The following is a 10000-nucleotide window of genomic DNA, read 5'->3' as shown; positions in this document are numbered from 1 at the left end:
CCTTGCGTCAAGAGACCTCCCCACCAGCCTCTGACTGATTCTTAGAACGGACGGAAAGAGTCGGGCAAGCCTGTCAAAGCTTTGAGCGAATGTCAAAAGCTTTAGACTTCCGCGAACTCTCCGGCTTGCACTGAGACGCGAGGTCGATGTGCTAAGCACCACGGGGCCCCTTTCGCCTGCAGGTCCCGAGCCGCCAACATGTTCTTAGTATCGTGTTCTCCAAACCTGGGTGACGGGCACCGCAGGGAGGCAGAGCCATCGCACTTGCCGGGTGGCAGAGGAAGGACCGGACTATGTACAATAGCGGCCAACGACTCCCAGAGCCGGTAGTGCGGCGTCTGCTCTCAGCCTAAGAGGCTTCTGGGAGTGCTCAGGCAAGGGTCAGCCTGCACCCTTGCTGGCAGCACCCAGGGGAACCAGGACGCTTGCATCTCTCGCCTTCATTTTCGACACAAACGCCTGAGGAGGGAAGCCAACCCTCCGTGTGTCAAGAGACCGTCCCCGCCCCGGCCTCCGACTGATTCTTAGAACGGACGGAAAGAGTCAGGCAAGCCTGTTAAGACTTCCGCGAACTCTCCGGCTTGCACTGAGACGCGAGGTCGATGTGCTCAGCACCACGGGGCCCCTTTCGCCTGCAGGTCCCGAGCCGCCAACATGTTCTAAGTATCGTGTTCTCCAAACCTGGGTGACGGGCACCGCAGGGAGGCAGAGCCATCGCACTTGCCGGGTGGCAGAGGAAGGACCGGACTATGTACAATAGCGGCCAACGACTCCCAGAGCCGGTAGTGCGGCGCCTGCTCTCAGCCTAAGAGGCTTTTGGGAGTGCTCAGGCAAGGGTCAGCCTGCACCCTTGCTGGCAGCACCCAGGGGAACCAGGACGCTTGCATCTCTCGCCTTCATTTTCGACACAAACGCCTGAGGAGGGAAGCCAACCCTCCGTGTGTCAAGAGACCGTCCCCGCCCCGGCCTCCGACTGATTCTTAGAACGGACGGAAAGAGTCAGGCAAGCCTGTTAAGACTTCCGCGAACTCTCCGGCTTGCACTGAGACGCGAGGTCGATGTGCTCAGCACCACGGGGCCCCCTTCGCCTGCAGGTCCCGAGCCGCCAACATGTTCTAAGTATCGTGTTCCCCAAACCTGGGTGACGAGCACCGCAGGGAGGCAGAGCCATCGCACTTGCCGGGTGGCAGAGGAAGGACCGGACTATGTACAATAGCGGCCAACGACTCCCAGAGCCGGTAGTGCGGCGCCTGCTCTCAGCTTAAGAGGCTTTTGGGAGTGCTCAGGCAAGGGTCAGCCTGCACCCTTGCTGGCAGCACCCAGGGGAACCAGGACGCTTGCATCTCTCGCCTTCATTTTCGACACAAACACCTGAGGAGGGAAGCCAACCCTCCGTGTGTCAAGAGACCGTCCCCGCCCCGGCCTCCGACTGATTCTTAGAACGGACGGAAAGAGTCAGGCAAGCCTGTCAAAGAATTGAGCAGATGTCAAAATCTTTTAAGACTTCCGCGAACTCTCCGGCTTGCACTGAGACCCGAGGTCGATGTGCTCAGCACCACGGGGCCCCTTTCGCCTGCAGGTCCCGAGCCGCCAACATGTTCTAAGTATCGTGTTCCCCAAACCTGGGTGACGAGCACCGCAGGGCGGCAGAGCCATCGCACTTGCCGGGTGGCAGAGGAAGGACCGGACTATGTACAATAGCGGCCAACCACTCCCAGAGCCGGTAGTGCGGCGTGCGAGGTCTGCTCTCAGCGGAAGAGGGTTTTGGGAATGCTCAGGCAAGGGCCAGCCTGCACCCTTCCTGGCCGCTCCCACGGGAACCAGGCTACTTGCAATCCTTTCCCCCAATAGCAAGTGCCTTTTGGAGGGACGGCCGGAGTCAACGTGGGGTTTGCCCGCCCTCCAAAGTGTCAAGAGACCGCCGCACAGGCCTCTGACTGATTCTTAGAACAGGCAGCAAGAGTTGGGTAAGTCTGTCGAAAATTTGACAAAGTGTCAAAAATTAGACTTCCGAGAGCTCTTGGGCATGCACACAGGCCTGTCATTCAAGTGCTCTGCCCGCGGAACCGTTTTTCGGATGCCTTTCAAAGTGGTCCCGCGCCGCCATTTTGTTCTAAAAATCGTGTTCCCAGAAATCTCCGGGTACCCCGCCAACCTCACTGTGTCACAATGTCAAGTGGCACTGAATGGGTCTGAATTTCAAATTCGACTGCTTCGCTCTGGAACTCGAACCCGGCAAAACCGTTTGGATTTTTCCCGGTCCAGACTTCCGCGGCAGACAAAGTTAAAGTTTTCGGGCTGCAGACTCAAAACGACATCTGGCCAACCGCCGGGCTCAATTCGCCCAGTTCCTCCGGCACTTCGGAACTCATGTTCGGCATGAGTTTTTGAATCTTTCCCGATGCTTCGGCATTTTCCTCCGCTGACACTTAGAATATTTTTCACACTTGGCCGAAAATTTTTCTAAGTTTTTCTGGTTACTGATTTCTTCTTTTCGGGCATTTTTCTAAGTTTTCTTGGTTACTCATTTCTCATTTTCAAACATTTTTCTAAGTTTTTCTGGTTACTGATTTCTTCTTTTTGGGCATTTTTCTAAGTTTTCTTGGTTACTCATTTCTCATTTTCAAACATTTTTCTAAGTTTTTCTGGTTACTCATTTCTCATTTTCAAACATTTTTCTAAGTTTTTCTGGTTACTGATTTCTTCTTTTTGGGCATTTTTCTAAGTTTTCTTGGTTACTCATTTCTCATTTTCAAACATTTTTCTAAGTTTTTCTGGTTACTGATTTCTTCTTTTTGGGCATTTTTCTAAGTTTTCTTGGTTACTCATTTCTCATTTTCAAACATTTTTCTAAGTTTTCTTGGTTACTCATTTCTCATTTTCAAACATTTTTCTAAGTTTTTCTGGTTACTGATTTCTTCTTTTTGGGCATTTTTCTAAGTTTTCTTGGTTACTCATTTCTCATTTTCAAACATTTTTCTAAGTTTTTCTGGTTACTCATTTCTCATTTTCAAACATTTTTCTAAGTTTTTCTGGTTACTGATTTCTTCTTTTTGGGCATTTTTCTAAGTTTTCTTGGTTACTCATTTCTCATTTTCAAACATTTTTCTAAGTTTTTCTGGTTACTCATTTCTCATTTTCAAACATTTTTCTAAGTTTTTCTGGTTACTCATTTCTGCTTTTCCAACGTTTTACTAAGTTTTGCTGGTTACTGAGTTCACACTTTTAAACATTTTCGGGCATTTTTCTACGTTTTTCATGTTACTCATTTAGCACTTTCAGGCACTTTCCTATGCTTTCCTGCTTACTGATTTCACACTTTTAAGCATCTTCGGGCATGTTCCCTAAGTTTTGCAGTTCATTCGTTTGGGACAGTCAGGCAGCTTTCCTAAGCTTTCCTGGTAACCGAATTCACATTGTTGAGAACTTTGGAACCCTTCCCTAAGCTGTGCTGGTTACTCACTTTACCTCTTCAGACACTTGCCCCCGTTGTGACAGAGACCACTTCCCGACTCGGGAAATGCACCAAATTCGGCCTGAACTCAGAGGGCAGTCCCCCCTCGAAGGCGTGGAAGTCGGCAGAATCGCCGGGTCAAATCCGGCTGAGCTACCCGGCTTGGAAGCCTCAAAGTCGGTATGAGCTGTCAGGTTCACTCCCATCCCCGTTTGGACCACTTCCCGACTCGGGAAATTCACCAAATTCGGCCTGAACTCAGAGGACAGTCCCCCCTCGAAGGCGTGACAGTCGGCAGAACCGCCGGATCAAATCCGGCTGAGCTACCCGGCCCCGAAGCCTCAAAGTCGGTAAGAGCTGTCAGGTTCACTCCCATCCCCGTTTGGACCACTTCCCGACTCGGGAAATTCACCAAATTCGGCCTGAACTTATACAACAGTCCCCCCTCGAAGGCGTGACAGTCGGCAGAACCGCCGGATCAAATCCGGTTGAGCTACCCGGCTTGGAAGCCCCAAAGTCGGTAAGAGCTGTCAGGTTCACTCCCATCCCCGTTTGGACCACTTCCCGACTCGGGAAATTCACCAAATTCGGCCTGAACTTATACAACAGTCCCCCCTCGAAGGCGTGACAGTCGCTAGAACCGCCGGATCAAATCCGGTTGAGCTACCCGGCTTGGAAGCCCCAAAGTCGGTAAGAGCTGTCAGGTTCACTCCCATCCCCGTTTGGACCACTTCCCGACTAAGGAAATTCACCAAATTCGGCCTGAACTTAGAGGAGAGTCCCCGCTCGAAGGCGTGGAAGTCGGCAGAATCGCCGGGTCAAATCCGACTGAGCTACCCGGCCCCGAAGCCTCAATGTCGGTAAGAGCTGTCAGGTTCACTCCCATCCCCGTTTGGACCACTTCCCGACTCGGGAAATTCACCAAATTCGGCCTGAACTTAGACAACAGTCCCCCCTCGAAGCCGTGGCAGTCGCTAGAACCGCCGGATCAAATCCGGTTGAGCTACCCGGCTTGGAAGCCCCAAAGTCGGTATGAGCTGTCAGGTTCACTCCCATCCCCGTTTGGACCACTTCCCGACTTAGGAAAATCACCAAATTCGGCCTGAACTCAGAGGGCAGGCCCCCCTCGAAGGCCAGGCATTCGGCAGAACCGCCGGGTCAAATCCGACTGTGCTACCCGGCCCCAAAGCCTCAAAGTTGGTATGAGCAGTTAGGTTCACTCCCATCCCCGTTTGGACCACTTCCCGACTTAGGAAATTCACCAAATTCGGCCTGAACTTAGAGGAGAGTCCCCGCTCGAAGGCGTGGAAGTCGGCAGAATCGCCGGGTCAAATCCGACTGAGCTACCCGGCCCCGAAGCCTCAATGTCGGTAAGAGCTGTCAGGTTCACTCCCATCCCCGTTTGGACCACTTCCCGACTCGGGAAATTCACCAAATTCGGCCTGAACTTAGACAACAGTCCCCCCTCGAAGCCGTGGCAGTCGCTAGAACCGCTGGATCAAATCCGGTTGAGCTACCCGGCTTGGAAGCCCCAAAGTCGGTATGAGCTGTCAGGTTCACTCCCATCCCCGTTTGGACCACTTCCCGACTTAGGAAAATCACCAAATTCGGCCTGAACTCAGAGGGCAGGCCCCCCTCGAAGGCCAGGCATTCGGCAGAACCGCCGGGTCAAATCCGACTGTGCTACCCGGCCCCAAAGCCTCAAAGTTGGTATGAGCAGTTAGGTTCACTCCCATCCCCGTTTGGACCACTTCCCGACTTAGGAAATTCACCAAATTCGGCCTGAACTTAGAGGAGAGTCCCCGCTCGAAGGCGTGGAAGTCGGCAGAATCGCCGGGTCAAATCCGACTGAGCTACCCGGCCCCGAAGCCTCAATGTCGGTAAGAGCTGTCAGGTTCACTCCCATCCCCGTTTGGACCACTTCCCGACTCGGGAAATTCACCAAATTCGGCCTGAACTTAGACAACAGTCCCCCCTCGAAGCCGTGGCAGTCGCTAGAACCGCTGGATCAAATCCGGTTGAGCTACCCGGCTTGGAAGCCCCAAAGTCGGTATGAGCTGTCAGGTTCACTCCCATCCCCGTTTGGACCACTTCCCGACTTAGGAAAATCACCAAATTCGGCCTGAACTCAGAGGGCAGGCCCCCCTCGAAGGCCAGGCATTCGGCAGAACCGCCGGGTCAAATCCGACTGTGCTACCCGGCCCCAAAGCCTCAAAGTTGGTATGAGCAGTTAGGTTCACTCCCAAACCCGTTGGGACCACTTCCCGACTTAGGAAATTCACCAAATCCGGCCTGAACTTAGACAACAGTCCCCCCTCGAAGGCGTGACAGTCGGTAGAACCGCCGGGTCAAATCCGGCTGAGCTACCCGATTTGGAAGCCTTCAACACAAAACCCATCCGGCAATGCCACTCAAAAAGGGCCCAAATTCAGAAACACCCCCTTCAATAGGTACCACTTCCTCGGAGACACTACCGGGACACGCTCCCCTCGGCGAAAATTAAGCCCCCACCACTAACTGAAGCCAACCGCAGCCCCAACTTCAACGGAGAAATCAGTAACCAATTCAAAAATGCACTTGGTTACTGATTTGTACTGCTTCAAAAATATTCTAAGTGTCGCTGGTTACTGATTTGTACTGCTCCAAAAATATTCTAAGTGTCACTGGTTACTGATTTGTACTGACTCAAAAATATTCTAAGTGTCGCTGGTTACTGATTTGTACTGACTGAAAAATATTCTAAGTGTCGCTGGTTACTGATTTGTACTGACTCAAAAATATTCTAAGTGTCAGTGGTTACTGATTTGTACTGCTCCAAAAATATTCTAAGTGTCGCTGGTTACTGATTTGTAATGCTCCAAAAATATTCTAAGTGTCGCTGGTTACTGATTTGTACTGCTTCAAAAATATTCTAAGTGTCAGCGGTTACTGATTTGTACTGCTTCAAAAATATTCTAAGTGTCGCTGGTTACTGATTTGTACTGCTTCAAAAATATTCTAAGTGTCTGTGGTTACTGATTTGTACTGCGTCAAAAATATTCTAAGTGTCGCTGGTTACTGATTTGTACTGCTCCAAAAATATTCTAAGTGTCGCTGGTTACTGATTTGTACTGCTTCAAAAATATTCTAAGTGTCGCTGGTTACTGATTTGTACTGCTTCAAAAATATTCTAAGTGTCAGTGGTTACTGATTTGTACTGCTTCAAAAATATTCTAAGTGTCGCTGGTTACTGATTTGTACTGCTTCAAAAATATTCTAAGTGTCAGTGGTTACTGATTTGTACTGCTTCAAAAATATTCTAAGTGTCGCTGGTTACTGATTTGTACTGCTTCAAAAATATTCTAAGTGTCAGTGGTTACTGATTTGTACTGCTCCAAAAATATTCTAAGTGTCGCTGGTTACTGATTTGTACTGCTTCAAAAATATTCTAAGTGTCAGTGGTTACTGATTTGTACTGCTCCAAAAATATTCTAAGTGTCGCTGGTTACTGATTTGTACTGCTTCAAAAATATTCTAAGTGTCAGCGGTTACTGATTTGTACTGCTTCAAAAATATTCTAAGTGTCAGTGGTTACTGATTTGTACTGCTTCAAAAATATTCTAAGTGTCGCTGGTTACTGATTTGTACTGCTTCAAAAATATTCTAAGTGTCAGTGGTTACTGATTTGTACTGCTCCAAAAATATTCTAAGTGTCGCTGGTTACTGATTTGTACTGCTTCAAAAATATTCTAAGTGTCAGTGGTTACTGATTTGTACTGCTTCAAAAATATTCTAAGTGTCGCTGGTTACTGATTTGTACTGCTTCAAAAATATTCTAAGTGTCAGTGGTTACTGATTTGTACTGCTTCAAAAATATTCTAAGTGTCGCTGGTTACTGATTTGTACTGCTCCAAAAATATTCTAAGTGTCGCTGGTTACTGATTTGTACTGCTTCAAAAATATTCTAAGTGTCGCTGGTTACTGATTTGTACTGCTCCAAAAATATTCTAAGTGTCGCTGGTTACTGATTTGTACTGCTTCAAAAATATTCTAAGTGTCGCTGGTTACTGATTTGTACTGCTTCAAAAATATTCTAAGTGTCAGTGGTTACTGATTTGTACTGCTTCAAAAATATTCTAAGTGTCGCTGGTTACTGATTTGTACTGACTCAAAAATATTCTAAGTGGGGCTGGTTACTGATTTGTACTGCTCCAAAAATATTCTAAGTGTCGCTGGTTACTGATTTGTACTGCTTCAAAAATATTCTAAGTGTCAGCGGTTACTGATTTGTACTGCTTCAAAAATATTCTAAGTGTCAGTGGTTACTGATTTGTACTGCTTCAAAAATATTCTAAGTGTCGCCGGTTACTGATTTGTACTGCTTCAAAAATATTCTAAGTGTCAGTGGTTACTGATTTGTACTGCTTCAAAAATATTCTAAGTGTCGCCGGTTACTGATTTGTACTGCTTCAAAAATATTCTAAGTGTCAGTGGTTACTGATTTGTACTGCTCCAAAAATATTCTAAGTGTCGCTGGTTACTGATTTGTACTGCTTCAAAAATATTCTAAGTGTCAGCGGTTACTGATTTGTACTGCTTCAAAAATATTCTAAGTGTCAGTGGTTACTGATTTGTACTGCTTCAAAAATATTCTAAGTGTCGCTGGTTACTGATTTGTACTGCTTCAAAAATATTCTAAGTGTCAGTGGTTACTGATTTGTACTGCTTCAAAAATATTCTAAGTGTCGCTGGTTACTGATTTGTACTGCTCCAAAAATATTCTAAGTGTCGCTGGTTACTGATTTGTACTGCTTCAAAAATATTCTAAGTGTCGCTGGTTACTGATTTGTACTGCTTCAAAAATATTCTAAGTGTCAGTGGTTACTGATTTGTACTGCTTCAAAAATATTCTAAGTGTCGCTGGTTACTGATTTGTACTGATTCAAAAATATTCTAAGTGTCAGTGGTTACTGATTTGTACTGCTTCAACAATATTCTAAGTGTCGCTGGTTACTGATTTGTACTGCTTCAAAAATATTCTAAGTGTCAGTGGTTACTGATTTGTACTGCTTCAAAAATATTCTAAGTGTCGCTGGTTACTGATTTGTACTGCTCCAAAAATATTCTAAGTGTCGCTGGTTACTGATTTGTACTGCTTCAAAAATATTCTAAGTGTCGCTGGTTACTGATTTGTACTGCTCCAAAAATATTCTAAGTGTCGCTGGTTACTGATTTGTACTGCTTCAAAAATATTCTAAGTGTCGCTGGTTACTGATTTGTACTGCTTCAAAAATATTCTAAGTGTCAGTGGTTACTGATTTGTACTGCTTCAAAAATATTCTAAGTGTCGCTGGTTACTGATTTGTACTGACTCAAAAATATTCTAAGTGGGGCTGGTTACTGATTTGTACTGCTCCAAAAATATTCTAAGTGTCGCTGGTTACTGATTTGTACTGCTTCAAAAATATTCTAAGTGTCAGCGGTTACTGATTTGTACTGCTTCAAAAATATTCTAAGTGTCAGTGGTTACTGATTTGTACTGCTTCAAAAATATTCTAAGTGTCGCTGGTTACTGATTTGTACTGATTCAAAAATATTCTAAGTGTCAGTGGTTACTGATTTGTACTGCTTCAACAATATTCTAAGTGTCGCTGGTTACTGATTTGTACTGCTTCAAAAATATTCTAAGTGTCAGTGGTTACTGATTTGTACTGCTTCAAAAATATTCTAAGTGTCGCTGGTTACTGATTTGTACTGCTCCAAAAATATTCTAAGTGTCGCTGGTTACTGATTTGTACTGCTTCAAAAATATTCTAAGTGTCGCTGGTTACTGATTTGTACTGCTCCAAAAATATTCTAAGTGTCGCTGGTTACTGATTTGTACTGCTTCAAAAATATTCTAAGTGTCGCTGGTTACTGATTTGTACTGCTTCAAAAATATTCTAAGTGTCAGTGGTTACTGATTTGTACTGCTTCAAAAATATTCTAAGTGTAGCTGGTTACTGATTTGTACTGACTCAAAAATATTCTAAGTGGGGCTGGTTACTGATTTGTACTGCTCCAAAAATATTCTAAGTGTCGCTGGTTACTGATTTGTACTGCTTCAAAAATATTCTAAGTGTCAGCGGTTACTGATTTGTACTGCTTCAAAAATATTCTAAGTGTCAGTGGTTACTGATTTGTACTGCTTCAAAAATATTCTAAGTGTCGCCGGTTACTGATTTGTACTGCTTCAAAAATATTCTAAGTGTCAGTGGTTACTGATTTGTACTGCTTCAAAAATATTCTAAGTGTCGCCGGTTACTGATTTGTACTGCTTCAAAAATATTCTAAGTGTCAGTGGTTACTGATTTGTACTGCTCCAAAAATATTCTAAGTGTCGCTGGTTACTGATTTGTACTGCTTCAAAAATATTCTAAGTGTCAGCGGTTACTGATTTGTACTGCTTCAAAAATATTCTAAGTGTCAGTGGTTACTGATTTGTACTGCTTCAAAAATATTCTAAGTGTCGCTGGTTACTGATTTGTACTGCTTCAAAAATATTCTAAGTGTCAGTGGTTACTGATT

This window comes from Hemiscyllium ocellatum, assembly GCF_020745735.1.
Source record: "Hemiscyllium ocellatum isolate sHemOce1 chromosome 15 unlocalized genomic scaffold, sHemOce1.pat.X.cur. SUPER_15_unloc_8, whole genome shotgun sequence".
In the NCBI taxonomy this organism is placed as follows: Eukaryota; Metazoa; Chordata; class Chondrichthyes; order Orectolobiformes; family Hemiscylliidae; genus Hemiscyllium; species Hemiscyllium ocellatum.
Note: the sequence above shows the minus strand (reverse complement) of the source record.